General features: G+C 36.6%; 1 protein-coding gene across 4 annotated transcripts in view; it reads left to right on the forward strand.

The window, feature by feature from the left end:
• The first annotated feature begins 1,148 nt into the window (after window positions 1-1,148).
• The window catches only part of DOP1A (DOP1 leucine zipper like protein A), a 91,691-nt gene continuing 75,127 nt past the window's right edge, over window positions 1,149-17,712 (forward strand). For all 4 annotated transcript variants that reach the window (XM_032484519.1, XM_032484521.1, XM_032484522.1 and 1 more), the window contains exon 1: window positions 1,149-1,270. The gene's annotated coding sequence lies outside the window, so the exon portion shown is untranslated. The remainder of the gene's footprint in view (window positions 1,271-17,712) is intronic.

Consider the following 17,712-nt stretch of genomic DNA (forward strand, 5'->3'; position numbering starts at 1 on the left):
ATATTAGGTAGGTTATGGGAAACACATTCTGGCTTGAACGTTAAGCTAACAGAAACAGCCTATTTGTGTCCTACTAAATATGCATTGTACATCTGCCTTAACCATTAAAGAAAAGAATGCAATAAAAAAGCAATCAAAATGGAGCCAGCTGGCCATTGCGGACATGGTCTCAGACACATTTCTGCATCACTAAGAAACTGTATTTTCTGAACTATATCAGATTCAAGGACACATCCAGCCATTGTCAAAACAGTATCTGCTAGCAGCTACCAGCTGCAACTTTTTAGTACTGAGTTCTCCCCTTCTAACTATGCAACCATTTTGGAACTCAACCAATCCTTACTTAACAAGCACCTTTACTTCTTGCCAACTCCAATTCTAAGTCTTGACAAATAACTCATGAAATTGTGCGTATTTTTAAGCTTCCCGTATTTTGTAGTTCAGTGGAACACAAGTCAAGTGTTTCTTCAATCTGTGTTTCCCAGGCTGTAGTCCTCAATTTGGCTTAAATAAAACTCTTTTCTATTTCTATCATATACTAGTTTATTATTTCCCTCCACATTTTCAACACCTCACATCTTCCACCTTTACTTCTCAAGGCTATTCAGTGCTTAGCTGACACATTATATTTAAACATATACTATTCTTAACACAGCATGCTCTTCATAATTGGTGTTTGTTTAGTTTTAAAGATTGCTATATTTCATATTATAGTCACACATTAGCAAAAGAACTCATTTTTGACCCTTCGTTTTAGGCAAAAAGCTGCAATCCTCCATGTAACTACATGATTTAGAGAGTTCTAGAATCAAAATTGGTCCTAACGTGATAACAACTATTTGTTTCCTAACTTCACAAGTCGTCTAAACTCTCTGGGCTTTGAGTTCCTCACATGAAATGTTGAGAATTAGTTAAATAGTACCTAAATCATTATTCAAATACTGTTTAAAAGCTGTTTTCAATCAAGATGGGGAGGGCCCTGGCGAGTTGAAAACACCTGCTACACCCATTCCAGGTCCACTTCCTCTTTCGGCGGCGATGGGCCGCTTCCCCGACCGTCCGCTTGAGGGCGCGATGGTGACATCTAGAGCCGGCAGCCAAGGAACGGACAGGGGGCGGGGACCGAAGGCCGCGGACGTCGACGCCGGCGTGGGCGCGGGCGCAGTGCACGCTGGGAGCTGTCACTAGGCCCTTCGGCTCCCGGCCTCCCTGTAGCTGCCGCGGTTGCCAGGAGAGCGGCGCCGGCAGGGAGCGGCCGAACCCACGGCAGGTAACAGCGTCCCCGCCCCCAGCGCGGTCGCGAGGCCGGCCGCCGGCCCTGGACGGCTTCCTGGGCCCGGCTCGTTCCTGAGACGCGGGGACGCCCCGCGGGTCCGCTGCTGTGGCGTCGGGGGTGTTGCCGCCCTGGCCCCGCCTGGAGCCGCGAAGCCGGCCGGCCGCCCTCTGGTTTCCGTGGAGGCGGCAGCTGCGTGGGGACCGGCAGGCCGGAGCCGGGGCCGGGCGGAGGCGCGAGGATGGCTGGGGCCGGGGTGGGCGGAGGTGGGGCCAGGCCGGGGCGCCTGGTGGCGGGGCCGAGACTCCTGCGCAGGGCCGAACGGCGCGCGAGGTTGGGGTGGAGGTCGCACCTGTGCGGTGGAAGCGAGCGGACGCACCTCTTTGCTGGCCAAATCGAGGCATCGTGCGGTCTCTTGCGGGGGGGGGGTGCGGTTCTTTTAAGATTGAGGCTGCACGAATACCCGTCCTGGTTAATGTTCCGTGTAGAGGGTGGGAAAGGAGTGTAGAAGTTTATTAGAGGAAGTCAGCTTAGTCATAAGGAAGTTGTTAACAATCATCACCTTTGATTCTCAAGCGTTTTGAAGTTGCAACATAACAATAGTCACTTGTTCGGTCTCCTCCATTCTTTTCACCTACCCAGAGGGGGGAGGGGTGGCATACTACTTTTTTCAAGCTAGGTAAATTGTGTTTTGATTATTCTTACACTTTCTTAGAGTTCTGTGGAGTTTGGGAAATACAAAGTTTGGGAAAATCTGATTGGGAGATATTATTTAAAGGAATCAAAACTTTTTTTTTTTTTTGGTAATTACAGAAAAAAAAAAAAGATAGGAGACAAGTGTTTGCCTGACAAATAAGCCCTGAATTATTGAGAGACAAAAATCTCTCAATTTCCATGTTGTTTGCTGTCTTGATGTAGACATAAGATCATGCATTTTATTATAGGTAACATGTGTCAGCTTTATGCACTAAATAACTTACCACCTGATAAACAGCAGTGATTTAGTTGAGCTGACAGAAGTTATAGCAATAGTAAAGTAAAACCAGTTGGAGTGCAAATGCTTTATTTTAAAATGATTACTTTCAGCCCCTCTGAACTAAATCATTCCCCAGAATTACTTAACAAGAGCAAATCTCCAGGTGATCCTGATTATTAGGAGACTTGACGAATTAAAACCATTTAAGTTAATACATAAACCAGAAAATAACAACATAACTAAAATGTTAAGTGTAAATTAAATGTTGTTAATTAAATGTTTGCTTATATGCAAAGGAGACCTATTTAATAGTTATGTTAGTGGAATAGAGCTCTGGTCTGGGAACTAGAGATTTTCATCTGAGTCCTTTGTTCTCCTGCTAATCAGGTATGAGCTCTCTGGGTCTCAGTTTTCTCATCTGTTTAAAGGAATTGCATCAGATCAGAGTTCTCCAAACTTACGTTTCCCCTAAACACTGTTCTGAACCCATTAATAGGCTTACTGCCCCCAAAACATTATTCCATGGAAAATAATTTGGGAGCACATTGGGTTAAATCAGGTTTAACTTTTGATTTGCTTTTAACTGTAGGACGTCTCAAAACCTTTACTACTGTGCTAATATGCATGTAAACCTCTAGGGTGCAAGCTTCCAGGGGGAAGTTACTGAAGCATTCCCCAAACTTACCTGACCAGAGAGCAAATTTTTTCGTGGCGAACCTGTTAACATCTCCTAGAATGTAATTACATAGAATACCAATTTGAAAATTACTGTAGTTGAGCTGAGTCCCCTTTCAGCTCTGAAATTCCCTACGTTGTATGTTTCTGTGGCTTTCAGTTTAAGCTTTCCAGAGCCTGAAGATAGTGGCAATGCAGTGGTATAACAAACGGCTTATAGTTTCCTTAATGAAGTATTAATATTAAGGATTCATATAGGTTTCCGTGAGCTTTGATGCTTTAATTTATGGCAAAAGTGTATCTTCTTTTTTTCTGGTCTCTTGATGCCTTTCTATAACTGTAATTAATTCATGTTTGGAATTTGATTTTGTGGTCAAGTTGCTGACTTTATTAAGAATGCCCTTATAAAGTTCTAACAAGTAAAGACTTCTTGATAATGGCATTGCTTTTTCTATGACTTCCCTCCCTCTCTAGTCGTGAATTCTTAAACTATGAAATGTATAAAAACCACTTGAAATGTACTTAATAATTAATAACTAATTTTAAAAGCTTAGCTCATTGAAGAGTTGAAAGTTAAAATGTAAATTCTAAGGCATTTACTTCTAATTTGCTTACAAACAGGATCTAAGTATTGAATACAATCTCAAATCATGGTGTGTCACTAAGCACACAATCAGTGTGCCTACTTCCACCTATTCTTTGTTACTTTGTTAGGGGTGTGTACTATTAATGTGCTCCTTTGTTTGCAGGAGTGGGGAACAGTACATTTAATTTTACTAGGTAGACCTTAATTCAGATAAGCTGTCTCCTGAAATGAAACTTAAGTAGAAGTATGGAGTAAATTTTACTGAAAACTTATTATGTGAAAGTAAGTACTTTTGATCCCATTGTCTTTGAATTTGGATCCCTCCCTTCTCTGTTGTGTGTACCTCCCCCTCCCTAAGCTATCCATCCAAGCCTGAAACCTCAATGATTTTTCATTGCATAGGCCAAAGGTGTGGTATCACGTTTATCAAGGAAAAATTTACATGTAATAATGTACACTCATCTTATCTGTACATTATATGCACACCCATGTAACCATCACCGCAGTCAAGATTTACAGTGTCACCCACCACCAGGCCTGTATTGTTACACTTTTCTTCTCGAATGCTTGCCCTGTCTCTGCATGTCTCAATCATACCCATTAAGTCCTAGTTCAAGTGCCACCTTGTCTGTGAATCCTTTTTTGATTACCTCATTTTGAAGTAAATACCTTCTCTTCTCACATTCCTGTTTTTCTGTCTTTGAACATTCATTCTTTTCTGTCCTTCATGATGACGGAATGAATAGTGTGCTCATAGTAAGCACTTAACGTTTGTTGGCCGAGTGGATAAATGTGTATCTCTCAAACTTGACTGAGTCACATTCTTACAGCATCTTCAAAATTTTGGCCATGTCTATTTACTTCCTGTGTACTTACTTTCTTCATATTTATGAATGTAATTATTTACATAATTTTTAAAGGAAACTTGAAATAATCACCATAAATAAAAAGCAGATATCACTTGCCACAAACAGAAAGTAGATATAAAGATAAGATGATAAAAACAAGGTAGGGTATAGCTCAAGTGGTAGGGCGCCTGCTTGACATGCATAAGGTCCTGATTTCACTCCCCGCTACCTCCACCAAAAATAGATAAATAAATAAAATAAATCACACACACACCCCAAAAAGATAAAAACAATGAAAACAAAACAGTTTTGTTAAATTTGAGAAACTGTTACCTACTGAAGACAGCTGAGGTTTGCTGTTCTTTCTTTAAAAAGGAGATTAGCAAGAATTACAGGCATATAGAGAATGTTCTAGCACCAATCTGAGACTTTCTGATGTAGTTAGAGGAATTGATTCAGTGTCACTTTGCCCTGTCCTTGGGCCCCATAAAATCATCTCACATCTGATTTGTGGTCAAAATTTGAGAGACACTGGGTTAATCAGGGCCTGAAAATTCCTTAGAATTTTATCAGTGAAAGAATGGGGAAATAAAGCCTCAGTTGCAAATTAAAAAGTGTACTGAGTTTAGTCTTGTATTGTTAGAGTTAAATATCATTATTGAACCAGGTAAGTGTTTATTTTTTTTCAAAAATATTTTTAATGTTAGTAATGTTAATTTTACAAATAAAACACCTTTTTGTTATTATGGTACATTAACTTTAAGATATATCTTTGAGTGTAATGAAATAAATCTAAATCTAAAAGCCAGTTGGAGCCTTTTTTGTGACAAAGTGGTGACTGTTGATTCAGGAGTGATGAAATGTTAATAGTACATTTATCTGACAAACCTATAAAAGTAGATGAGGTAATAAACTTAAGAGAGTCTGAAATCTATTTCTTTCTCTCATCAGTTCTTAAGTTTGAGCTATATCTTAATATTTCCATCTCACAGAAGACATTTATGACCTTTTTTCTTATATGGTAATGAAACATTCTCCTCTTATGGAGTTTTACATGAACAGGCAAGAAAATAAATTCCCTACTCATGTTCTATAAAATACACTTTGTATCTCAACTTGCTGAGATTGTTTACAGGCATACATCTCTATTATGCACTTAAAATGTGTAAATTGCCATTATTTTGTGTTCGTGAACAAAGAGTCCGGGTAAATAGACTATTTAGTTTGGTGCTACTCTTCTCCAAAAACTGATTTACCTGAGTGGTAATATTAGGTTTATCAGTACACAATAATGTGCTACTCAACCAGAGGTCAGATTGCTGTTCGTCTAAGGTTCTGGGATGCAGCCTCAATTTGGGAATAAGAAAAGAGCACTTTGGGTGAATAGTTTTTATTTCATAAAAGAGCCTGCACACAGGCAAGTAGTTTCTTTCCATTGTCTGTACTATAAGATAAAGCAGCATTGCAGAAGCAGTGCCAATAAACTTTTATCATTTATGAGTGACAACTGACTGTATTTGGAAAACTATAAAAGCACAGCTGTCTTACTTCTTTGCTTTTTACATGTAAATAGCCCTACATTTCCAGTTGCTTTTGTTTGTGCCATTAATTATGAAAAATTACTGTAAAATATCAGCTACTTGAAACCCTTAGGGTATGTGCTATTATGATCAGTCAAACTTTCCAGATAGCTGGAATTTCTATATTATATACCACAAATGCCATCCCAGTCTGCAGTAATACTTTTTGCTTGTCTTCAGCCTGATGAAAGGTCATCACTTGGCACAGTTGCTTTCCATACACAGTGAGACGTATTGCAAAGTGTCTCAATTTTTTTTGCATTTTTATATGTATATTTTTTATTGAAGTATAATTGATACACAATGTTAGGTAAGTTACCAGTGTAAATTATAGTGAATCACAATTTTTAAAGGTCATACTCCATTTATAGTTACTATAAATTATTGGCTATATTCCCCATATTGTACAGCATATCATTGCAGCTTATTTCATACATAATAGTTTGTACCTATTAATTCTCTACTTCTATATTGCCCCTCCCACTTTCCCTCTCCCCATTGGTAACCACTAGTTTGTTCTCTACATCTGTGTCTGCTTTTTTGTTACATTCACCAGGTTGTTGTATTTTATAAATTCCACATATAAATGATATCATACACTATTTGTATTTCTCTGACTTACTTCATTTAGCCTAATTGCCCAAGTCCATCCATGTTGCTGCAAATGGCAAATTTTCATTCTTTTTTAACGTCTGAGTAGTATTCCAATTTGTGTACATATCACATCCTCTTTACCCATTCATCTCTTGATGGACACTTAGGTTGCTTAACATCTTGGCTATTGTAAATAATGCTTTGAACTTTGGGGTGCATGTATCTTTTTAAATCAGTGTTTTTGTTTTTTTAGCATATATCCAGTAGTGGAATTTGCTGGTCATGTGGTAGTTCTATTTTTAGTCTTTTGAGAAACTTCCGCATTGTTTTCCACAGTGGCTGCACCAATTTCATTCCCATCAACAGTGTACAAGGGTTTCCTTTTCTCCATATCCTTGCCAACATTTGTTATTTGTGTTCTTTTTGATGATAGTCATTTGAAGTGAAGTGATATCTCATTGTGGTTTTAATTTGCATTTCCCTGATGATTAGCAGTGTTGAAGATCTATTCATGGGCCTGTTGGCTATCTGTACTTCCTCTATGGAAAAATGTCTGTTCTGTTTTTCTGCCCATTTTTAAATTGGGTTGTTATTTTGATGTTGAGTTGTGTGAGCTGTTTATATATGTTGGATTTTAATCCCTTAGTGGTCATATCATTTGCAAATATTTTCTCCCATTCAGTAGATTGTCTTTTCATTTTGTGGCTGGTTTCCTTTGCTATGCAAAAGCTTTTAAGTTTGGTGAGGTCCTATTTGTTGTTTTTGCTTTTATTTCCTTTGCTTTAGGAGACAGATCCAAAAAAATTATTTCTACAGTTTCTGCCAAAGAGTGATCTGCCTGTGCTTTCCTCTAGGAGTTTTATGGTTTCTAGTCTTACATTTAGGTCTTGAATCCATTTTGAGTTTAACATCATATATGGTGTTAGAGAATGTTCTGATTTCATTCTTTTACATGTAACTGCCCATTTTTCCCAGCAGTTGAAGAGACTGTCCTTTCTCCATTGTATGTTCTTGCCTCCTTTGTTGTAGATTAATTGACAATTGTAGATTAATTGACAATAAGTGCACGGGTTTATTTCTGGGCTCGCTGTTCTGTTCCATTGACCTATGTGTCTGTTTTTCTGTCAGCACCATGCTGTTTTGATTACTGTAGTTTTGTAGTATAGTCTGAAGTCAGGGAGTGTGATTCCTCCAGCTCTCTTCTCTCTCAAGATTATTTGGCTATTTAGGATCTTCTGTGTTTCCACGTGAATTTAAACATTTTTTGTTCTATTTCTATAAAAAAAATGCCATTGGTGTTTTGATAGAGATTGCATTGAATCTGTAGATTACCTTCGGTAGTATGGTTATTTTAACAATATTAACAGTGTTTCTCAATTTAAAATTTTTCTAGACAGAAGTTTTTCTCCTGAGGAGAAAAAAAACCATAGTACTTGCTTTAAAGTTAATGTCTGTCATTTTGAAAGGAAAATGAGTATTTAAATGACTTTTGTATTGTATAACACTGGTTCCATAAGTGTTACCACCAGTTTGTAAGGAGTTCACCTTAAGCCTGAATGATGGGTTCCAGTAACATGATTTTTTTTTTTTTTTAACGGCAATCTGGCACTTTATTGGAAGGCCGTCTTCAAAGCACTGTGCTCCAGGACTACCTGATTCTTTAATTTGAGGCTGCCTGTTTTACATGATCTCATAGCTACTTTTAAAATTATACCTTTAAAGTTAATAGAGGTTGTGGTTTTAAAAAGGAATAAGTTATTTGAGAATAAACTCTTTAGTTTCCTATTACAACATAACATTAGCACAAAATGTAGTGACTTAAAACAACATATCTCACAACATACCTCTCTCACAGGTTCTGTCAGAAGGGATTAGGGAGCAGTTTGTTTCTGAGATTCTGGCTTGAGGTTTTTGTGATGCAGTCATCTAAACACTTACTTGGGGTTGGAGAAACCCCTTCCAAATTGGCTCACTCACATACTGGGAAATTCTTTTCGCTTGTTGAAGGGAGGCCTCAGTTCCTCCCAACATGAGCCTCCCCACAGGGCTGCTTGAGTGTCCTTCTGGCATAAAGGCTTGCTCTCACCCCAGAATAAGTGATCCAGGAGACATCAAGGTGGAAGCTACAGTGCCTTATATGGCCTAGCTTTCACTTCTGCGGTGTTCTATTTATTGTTCACGTAGGCCAGCAGTAGTTTCATGTGGGAGGAGATTACACAAGAGCTTGAATACTAAGAGTTGAGGATCATTGGAGGCCATCTTGGAAACCAGCTACTATATCTTGGAAAGCTACTATGTGAGCATTCACTAAGTAATAAATGGTATATATTTACTTGATATGCAGTTATACACAGCTCATGCTTTTAGAAAGACTTTTCAGAGATTAACTTAAAATGCCACTTGAAGATTACTAAACACAGCAAATACTTTATCAACAAAATTTGTTTCCATGGTTCTTTGGGAATGGTGGGATGCCTCTGGGTTCAAATGTAACCCTGAAGATACAGATTTTATTCATTTTGATTTTTTTTGCTATTTCTCGTGAGATGGAGGATGGGGGAAATGCTACATATTAGATAGCTGCTATTTGATGTTCTTTAGGATATTATTCATTCATGTACCTTTAAAAAAATTGAACTCATTTATTTAATACCATAAAAAGGGAATAAATCATATTTTAAAACTATAAAAAGTGTACAGTGAAAAGTGTTCCTCTCCCTGGCCTTAATTCACCCAGTTCCTACCCGGCCTCCGGGACGTTATCAGCTTTATTACTTTCTTGTTTGTTCTTTCAGAGGTATATGCAGGTTATATGAATGGTAGCGTTCTATAAACACTATTCTGCTTCTTGATGTTTTTACTTCATATAGCTTGGGAACATTTTCTGAATCAATTAGAATTTATTTTTTTTAAAATCACCTGAGTATATTCTATTGTCATTCAGTTTTTATAGTCTTTATTGGTTATTGTAGGTCAAGCACTGCAGGGAGTTGGGGATATGAAAGCTAAAATGATAGATGAAGATTGTATCACAGGGAATCACAGTTCAATTACGGTAAAGCAAATAAAGTTCCATGATAAATGAAGTGCATTGTGTAGTTCATAGGAAGGAAGTATGTATGTGAATGTTGGGAGATGTAATGGTCAGGAAAAGCTTCAACTCTGAATACAGCATGGGCAAGTGGGACTTCACAGCCAAGGAGTGGTTGGGGGACAGTGGATGGAAAACTACTCTTTAGAGGAAACGTCAGGGGTAAGAGGAGATTCTGGTTAAACTGACCTAACAGTATTTTTGCTGAAGACAAAGCACGATGATCAGTAATTGAAGGATGAGGAACCTGATCAGATATTGAGGGTGGAGGATTCTGGTTCAACTGACGCAGCAGGGTTCTTGCTAAAACTGCGTTTTACAAGAAAGAGCACAGATGGGTCTAGGAGAAGGTTCAGAAGCCTGACCAAAATTTGGTCAAGCAAAGGATCTTTGTTGCTAGGTTTTGCTTATCGAGGACAGAAATATGAATTATAAGATTGAATGAATGGGTCTAGTTTATGAAAAGACTTTAATCATATGATTAAGAGATTGCATTTACTTTGTAAGCGATTGAATGTCAATTGTAGCAGGGATAAGGGTACTTCTTCCATGCTAAGTAAGCACTGGGCTGAAGTGCTTTGCCTGATTTATAAATATATTTTTCAGAACTTCCAGCAGGGAGTAATACACTCAAACTGTTTTTTTCTGTGTAAAAATAATTGGCTCTTAGAATGCTTAAGGTAGTGAAAATGGAAAACGAGTGTAATAGTCCAGGTGGAAACTATGCAAGAACCATGATTAAAAGGCTTCTGAAAGATGTCCACCACAGTCAACTTCAGCTGGAAGTGGGGGGAAAAAAAGCTGAATTTCTTAATAGATTTGAATATGAAAGTAGAGAATAAAGCCAAAGCTCAAGCTTGTGTGATTGGAAAGATGATGGTGCTGTTTACTTAAATAGTGAAGTTAAAAAAAACAGTTTGGAGAATAGTAATAGCAGTACTTAGCAAGTTGTATTTCTTGTTTTGGAATGGTATCCTAAAAAATTGAACAGAGCAGACTGACTGAAATGGAAAGTAAGGAGAATGTAATAATAATGGTAACAGTTCAAGGTGTGTCAGCGCTTTGGAGAGTCCCTAGTTTTTGTAAAGGGACTCTGAATAAAAACCAAGCAACACCTTATTTTGGCTCTGGTTCTGTTAGATGCTTCAGGATCCATAATCTACCAAAGTATTTAGAGATAATTCTCTCTCTCGCAGAGTGAATACCTCAGTTTCTTTTGTTCTTTCATACGTGTGTTGTTAATACTATTGTTCTATTTTCCCTTTAACCTTAAAACGTAAGAGGAGATGAACATTGGAAGAGACATAGAAGTAAGGCAGGTTTGCTGTAGGTAGTTCCTCATTTTTCTCTGTGAAGTATCTTGATACCGTTACAATTTATTCTGGTCTCTTTCCTTTACCCATCAATGCATGTAACACTTGCAAGGCTATTTACTGTCTAGCACCGTTCTTTCATAGCTTTGAGCAAAGTGACGTGCACAAACACACGGGTGGTTTATGTACAACACGAATCCTTTCTGTAAATCCCTGTATGTAAAATTATTCAGCTGAAATGTTGGTGGCTTCCTGCCTGTGTAATATTTTGATCCTAAATCTTTTATATGCATGAGCATTGATTGAATTTGTATCTTAATTAGTATGTATGTGTGTGTGTTTTATTCATGACTTTACTTTCGGAACATTTCTAATGAAATTCACAAAGGAAAATAAACTTTACTGTGTGGGATTTTTTTTCATTTGGAAAAAAAATTATCTTTTCTCCCAGGCTATTAAATTTTCTGTACTTATTAGTGTACAGAAGTACAGAAAATTTTGTTCTATTTAGTATATACAGGAAGGGATTTTTATGTTAATTTGTGTAGCAGCCGGTCTTTATTTTAAAATTGAATAGTAAAAGTAATTGGTAGTAATTGTTCATTAATTTTTTAAATGCTGAGAACATTGTTAAGTTACTAATTTTTAAAAGATAAAATTTTTTTATTGGAAACAAATTAATATGGTGGGTTTAATTGTACTGTAAAGATTAATTTTGCTTCTTTTTATTTCTAGTAGTTTGTTTTAGTTAAAATAGTTCCTTTCAAAGTTTAAAGCAAAATCATTATTTGTCATTGTTGCTTGAAGAAAATAGCTGCAAATGAGCATATTTATTTTGAAAAAGATACCTTCTGAAAAGTGATGCTTTAAAAAGTACTTGGTAGGATAGCCAGAAGTTACTTAGCCTTCATCTTGTTTCATGTTTTTCTTTCTAATCACTCTGAGTAGCCACTCATTTTTATCATTATTTTCTCATATTTTACCTTCTATGTATATTAAAGAAAACCAACAAGCGATGTTTCCTTTTTCCTAATTGAAAACAAAACCAGAATGTGGTAAATCTAGATAATTTAGATTTTCTTTAAGTGTATCATTCTGATATTTACTTTCAGGCTGACTTAACCTTGCCACCTAAAAAATTTGTTTCATCCCCACCCTATCAATAGGAAAATCAAACAGATTTTAATATTAGCAAATGCTAAATATTAAAAAGTTATGTTTAAAACTTATGGTTACTAGGGGTAAAGGAGGTGGGGAGGGATAAATTGGGAGTTTGAGATTTGCAGATACTAAGTACTATATATAAAACAGATAAACAACAAGTTTATACTGTATGGCACAGAGAAATGTATTCAATATCTTATAGTAACCTATAATGAAAAAGAATATGAAAAGCAAATACATGTCTGTATATGTATGACTGAAACATTATGCTACACACCAGAAATTGACACAACATTGTAAGCTGACTATACTTCAATAAAAAAGAATGGGGAAAAGTTTTGTTTAAAAAAAGCTTAAGTCCCAAAGCCAAAATTCAGTTGTTTGAGATTCTCAGTTTTAGATTATCAATACAACCATTTTTTCTATAGATATATTTAATATAAATATGATATGACTAAACTGGAATATGTAATTGAATTTCAGTGATGCCCTCAGGTTTCATGAAAATGTGGGACACGTCTTTGAAATATTTATTTTCTGAACTATTATTTGGTACCCTCATGTTTTACTGCCCTTATAAATTTAATCTCCCTTTCCCAAGAGAAAAATAAAAGCAGTCCTGTTTTTACTGGGTCTTGTAAAGCATCCCTTGGGTGCTTAATAATAGAATTTATAAACTAGAACTTATCGCAGATCCAACAGAATACATCAGCCTGGGCATCTTTAATTTGAGGTCAGCCACACCTATAATTGTTTTTGGACACACAGCCCAACTCTGTGCGTCTCTCTAGGATTTAACCCACTTGAGAGCGTTATTTTTACCTCTGAAGAATTGTTTTCTCAGGAGAGTAGATTGCCTTCTTATATAAACTATATGTAGTTCCCCTTCCACTGTAGTCATTTATTGAATTAGAATCACTGTGTTACAGGGTATAACCAAAAGAGAACAAAACCCTTTTATATCAGAATTTACAGTCATTTAGCCTTATACTTTAATTTAACCTAAACATTTTCAATATTGAGCAGTGAGCTAGATTTGGGGTATTCAGAGTTGAGCTTTAGTCCCTGTGCTTCAGTCAAGGTCTAGAAGGAACAACAGAGATCCTATGTACTTATATTATTTTTTTTAAATAAATGCAATAGGAAAAGAAAGTATAGTGTCTAAAAACTGGGGAGTTTTAAGAATTAAGAAAGGCTACACAGCCTGAACAGCTTTTTGAAAAATGAAAAAGAGAGAAGAGATATGCCAGGCAGAAGAATTAAGAGCTGTGACAAAAATAGTTCAGAAAGGTAGTGATTAAGGACCAGGCCCAGGAGTCAGGCTGCCAGAGTTCTTCCTGGTTCCCCCTCTTAGTCTCTGTGGAATCTCAAACATCAAAGTGCCGTATGTACATGGCTCTGTGAGCAGACTTGCCTCAGTGGATTTGTTGTGAAGATCAATGAGATAATTCGCATAAAAGGCTTAGTGTAATGCCTGCCGTGGAGTAATGACTAAGTCAGTGTCAGTGGCTATAATTACCATCTTGAATAATGTATGGACAATGTTGATTTGCCTGGTGTGCTTTGGGGACGAGACGGTTATCTTTAACGCAAGGACATATGTTTAGTGTTCACTGTTATAGATATTTACTATTTGATGCTTACAGTAGAATCCCAGCTACCCATTAATGGATCATTTTAAGTTGTAATACGTGCTCATGCTTATCTGTTTTCTAAATGACTTTTCATATTGCTTATTTATCACAACAATCACCTAATTTAAAACACAAGGAACCTTAAGTTACAACTTTTATAGAATTCAAAGACTATTTTTAATAGATGTATAATTTTGTATATGTCTATTTACTAGGGAAAAAAGAAGCAAAATTCAATCAAGTTTGCTGTTTGTCACCTTGATGGAACACTGAGATTTGTTATTTTTCATATCTTAGATTTAAATTTTGTGTAGTTTTTACTGTAACCAAAAGTGAAAATATAGCTAAATATATACATAAAACACAGTAAAATTATTTGTCAAAGTTTTCTTCAAAGATTTGCACGTAATTAATTTTAAAAGATTTGACCCCTGTGAGTATCATACTTAATAGATTTCCTTTCACAAGGGCGAGAATGACATCTTCCACATTTAAGTAGTTATGCTTAGTAAAGATGCTTAAACTGAGCTAATTTTTAAAATGTAATTGGATATAGCACATTTTTTATAGGTGTTCTTAGGAGAGTCTTTCAATTTTTTAAAGCACATGCTAGACATTTTGAATATACTCTGAAGGGAGTGAGGTCATGTGGCTACTGCACTGGCTATAAAATAGAACTTTAATTCTGCTCTTTTCTACAAAACTTCTCAGAGGAACAAAGCAAAATGGTTCGTGAACTATCTTCACATTGATAGATTAATTCATTCAAAACATTTGAGGGCCTACTGTGTATCGGCTAGTTTTATGGGACTGTTGATACAGAAATGAACAAGTCCAATAAGGCTCCTGATTTCATGGCATTTGCATTCCAGTGAGGGAGGGTAGATAGGAAACAAGCAAATAAATAGGACAATTTCAGACTCTAGTTAAAGTGCTGGGAAGGAAATCATGTGATATTCTAGAGTAGATGTCAAGATTGTGGGCCAGGTATGGGCCACTTGAGAAAGGCTTCTCTGAGGGTTTGATATTACTTGGAGATGGGAGAGAATTTGCCACACAGAGAGTTTGACCTAAGAATTTTCAAGTATGAAGAATAGCCAATACAAGATGCCCTGCAATACAAAACACATTGCTGTATTTGAGTTTGGATATTCTTTTTTTCAAGAGAAATTTCTCTCTTCCTCTTCTTTCTTGTTTTTTGACTTAAAAATTTTTTTTAATTTTTTTCTGGGGGGATTGAACTCAGAACCTCGTGCATGCTAAGCATATACCCTCCCACTTGAGTTTGGATATTCTTATAATGACATAATGTGATTTTTAAAAGATCTCTGGCTTCTCTGGAAAATGGACTATAGGGTTCAAGAATAGAAGCAGAATTCAGTGGAGTGCTGGAGATGATGCTAAGCGGTTAGAGGAATGGAAGAGGTGGTTATATATTTAGGGTATATCAGTTAAGTGCTATTTGAAGCTGTAGAACTAGAGAAGATAACTCAGGGGAGAGGAGAGTTCCTGATTGAGCTATGAAGTACTTCAGCATTTGAAAAATAATAATAATAAAATAAAAATTGAATACAGAAAAGAAGCCAACATAGACTGAGAAAGACTGGTTAGAGAAGTCAGAATATACCTTGAGAGTGAAGAGTCCTGGAAGCCAAGAACAAAGTATTGAGTACTGCTGAGAAATTGATTAAGATGAGGAGTTAGAGAAGTGACCCTTGGTCCCTTTCCTGGTGACCTTTATATAGGTGGTTTCCTTGGAGGAACATTATCATGAGGCATTTTTGAGTGGGCTGAAGAGTGGATAGGACGTGTAGAAATGAAATAGTATAGAGAGACCTTTCAAAAAGTTTTGTAACAATAGAAAACAGAGAAATGGGTTGGTAGCCAGAGAGCCTGTTGGGGGTTACAGGGAGACTAAGGATTTTAGTTTTTGACCATGAAAGATTCCAGGGCGTATCTGTAGGCTGATGGAGAATGATCTGGGAGAGCAGGAGAAACTGGTACTGAAGGAGGAGGGTAGGCCAATAAAGCATTTAGGGAGAATTCTTGAGAAGGCAAGAGGAGATAAAAATCAGAGCACAGCAAAAGGAGGAGAGTCCTTTGTTTACCAGAACAGGAGGGTAAGTAGAAGATATGTGAGTAGGGGGAGAAAGATTTGTAGATTTGTTGGAGGGAATGTAAGAGCGTTCTTTTTTCTTTTCTTACTTGGTCTTTAGCAGTGGTGGAGGGAAGGTGGTATTAGAGCTTTGAGAAGAGAAGCTATGAAATAATTGTGTCAGGCAGGTCCTTAATAGGAAACAGCGGATTAGAAGAGTGTTGAGTATGTGTTTCAGGTTCGTGTCTCTCAATTTAAAGTGCATAATTACTCTCCATCAATGTTCAGGTCCTTGGGTTTATGCATAATTGAGCTCAACAGGGTTGGATTTTGCTAGATAAGTATAGTGGAGTAAGGAAGACACTCCTCTCCCTGGCCCTGAGGTAGGATTAGGTATAAGAAGGAAAAAGTCTCCATTAGAGTAAAGAGTAGTGGTTATGAATTAGAACTTGAAAGACAGATTGCTTAAGTTTAAATCCCTGGCTCTGCCATTTTATTAACTGTACCATGTGTATTTCTGTGCTTGTTTCTTTATCTATTAATGTGATCAATAATAATGCTAGTTACCTATGACTCATGATCGAATAGGATTAAATGAATTAAAATATGCAAAGCATTTAAACAGTGCCTGGCATTTAGTTAGCACAATGTATAACATTAGCTAAGATGCTGCTGTCTCTGCTGCTTGGAAGGAGGTCTTATCCTTAGGATATAATTAAGACCAGAAGCTGGCAAGACCTGCAGAGAAAAGCTGAAGATCTGTTGATCACATATTTGGAGTTTCCTAGAGTGTATACCATTTGAAGGTTTGAGATTGGGTCAGATTAGGGGAAGTACAAAACATCATGGTTACAGGGTGACCTTACGCTGTTGGGGGAATACCTGGTAGGTGTTTTCTTCCATCCATGTTGGTAGCCCTCCAGGGAAGTTACTAGTTTCGTGGAGTAACTAGCTTTATAAATTGGTTAAATAGATGACTTACTAAAGATCATTTAGTGAAAGTGTCAACATTGAAATCCAGAACTTTTGACCACAGTGAAATAGATTTGTCAGTAATTGCCATATTCATTTGTTGCATGGTAACAATTACTGAATGACAATTTTTCATTTAGTCCAAAAAGTTTGGAAAAGCATCTACTGTATAGCATTTTTAGGTGCTTTTTCTTTCATGATCAACAAGTAGGGTTTTTTCCCTACTTTAAATAATTCATTCATACATATCCTTGGAATGTGATAGAATACGTGGACAGTCCCCAGTTATATCTTTAGAATTTGTTAATACTAAATGGAGTTATTTCTCTCTTCAGCCCTCCTCTTACCTTTCATGGCAAAGGAGGGGGGAAAAATGAGAGCTCAGCTAGTGATAAACTAGCCAAAGTATCTTTTGTATAGTTACTCTGAAATTAAGACTATTCATTTTTTATAACCATTTAAACAAAACTTTTTAGAACTTGGATGCTCTATGGAATGTTTAATTGTTTTAGAACGTCTTTTGTATCTGAAGCACATATTTCTGTGTGTTTGTTTATAGTTATGCTTAAATCTAGTTTTAAAAAATTTTTGAAACCATAGATTGATGATAAAACAGACTGCAGAATTTTTAATTTATTCCCAGTCTTAACTATTTTACTTAAACCACTGGGAATGAATCCAGCTTGAGCCTCACTGTTGTGAATTATGTGCTGTGCAAAATACAGATGTGTATAAAACATAGTTCTGCTTTCAAAGGCATCTGTCCTAGTAGAGGAATTGTATATTCAACTCTTCTGTAAAACAAAATCAATTTTGAAATGGAAAGTAAGATTATTTTTGATTCAGTTATTTAAATGTCACATTCATCTTGGATTTCTCAGAGGAGTACTTCAAAATACTGCTTTATGTTT

Source organism: Camelus ferus, chromosome 8, assembly GCF_009834535.1.
Source record: "Camelus ferus isolate YT-003-E chromosome 8, BCGSAC_Cfer_1.0, whole genome shotgun sequence".
Lineage (NCBI taxonomy): Eukaryota > Metazoa > Chordata > Mammalia > Artiodactyla > Camelidae > Camelus > Camelus ferus.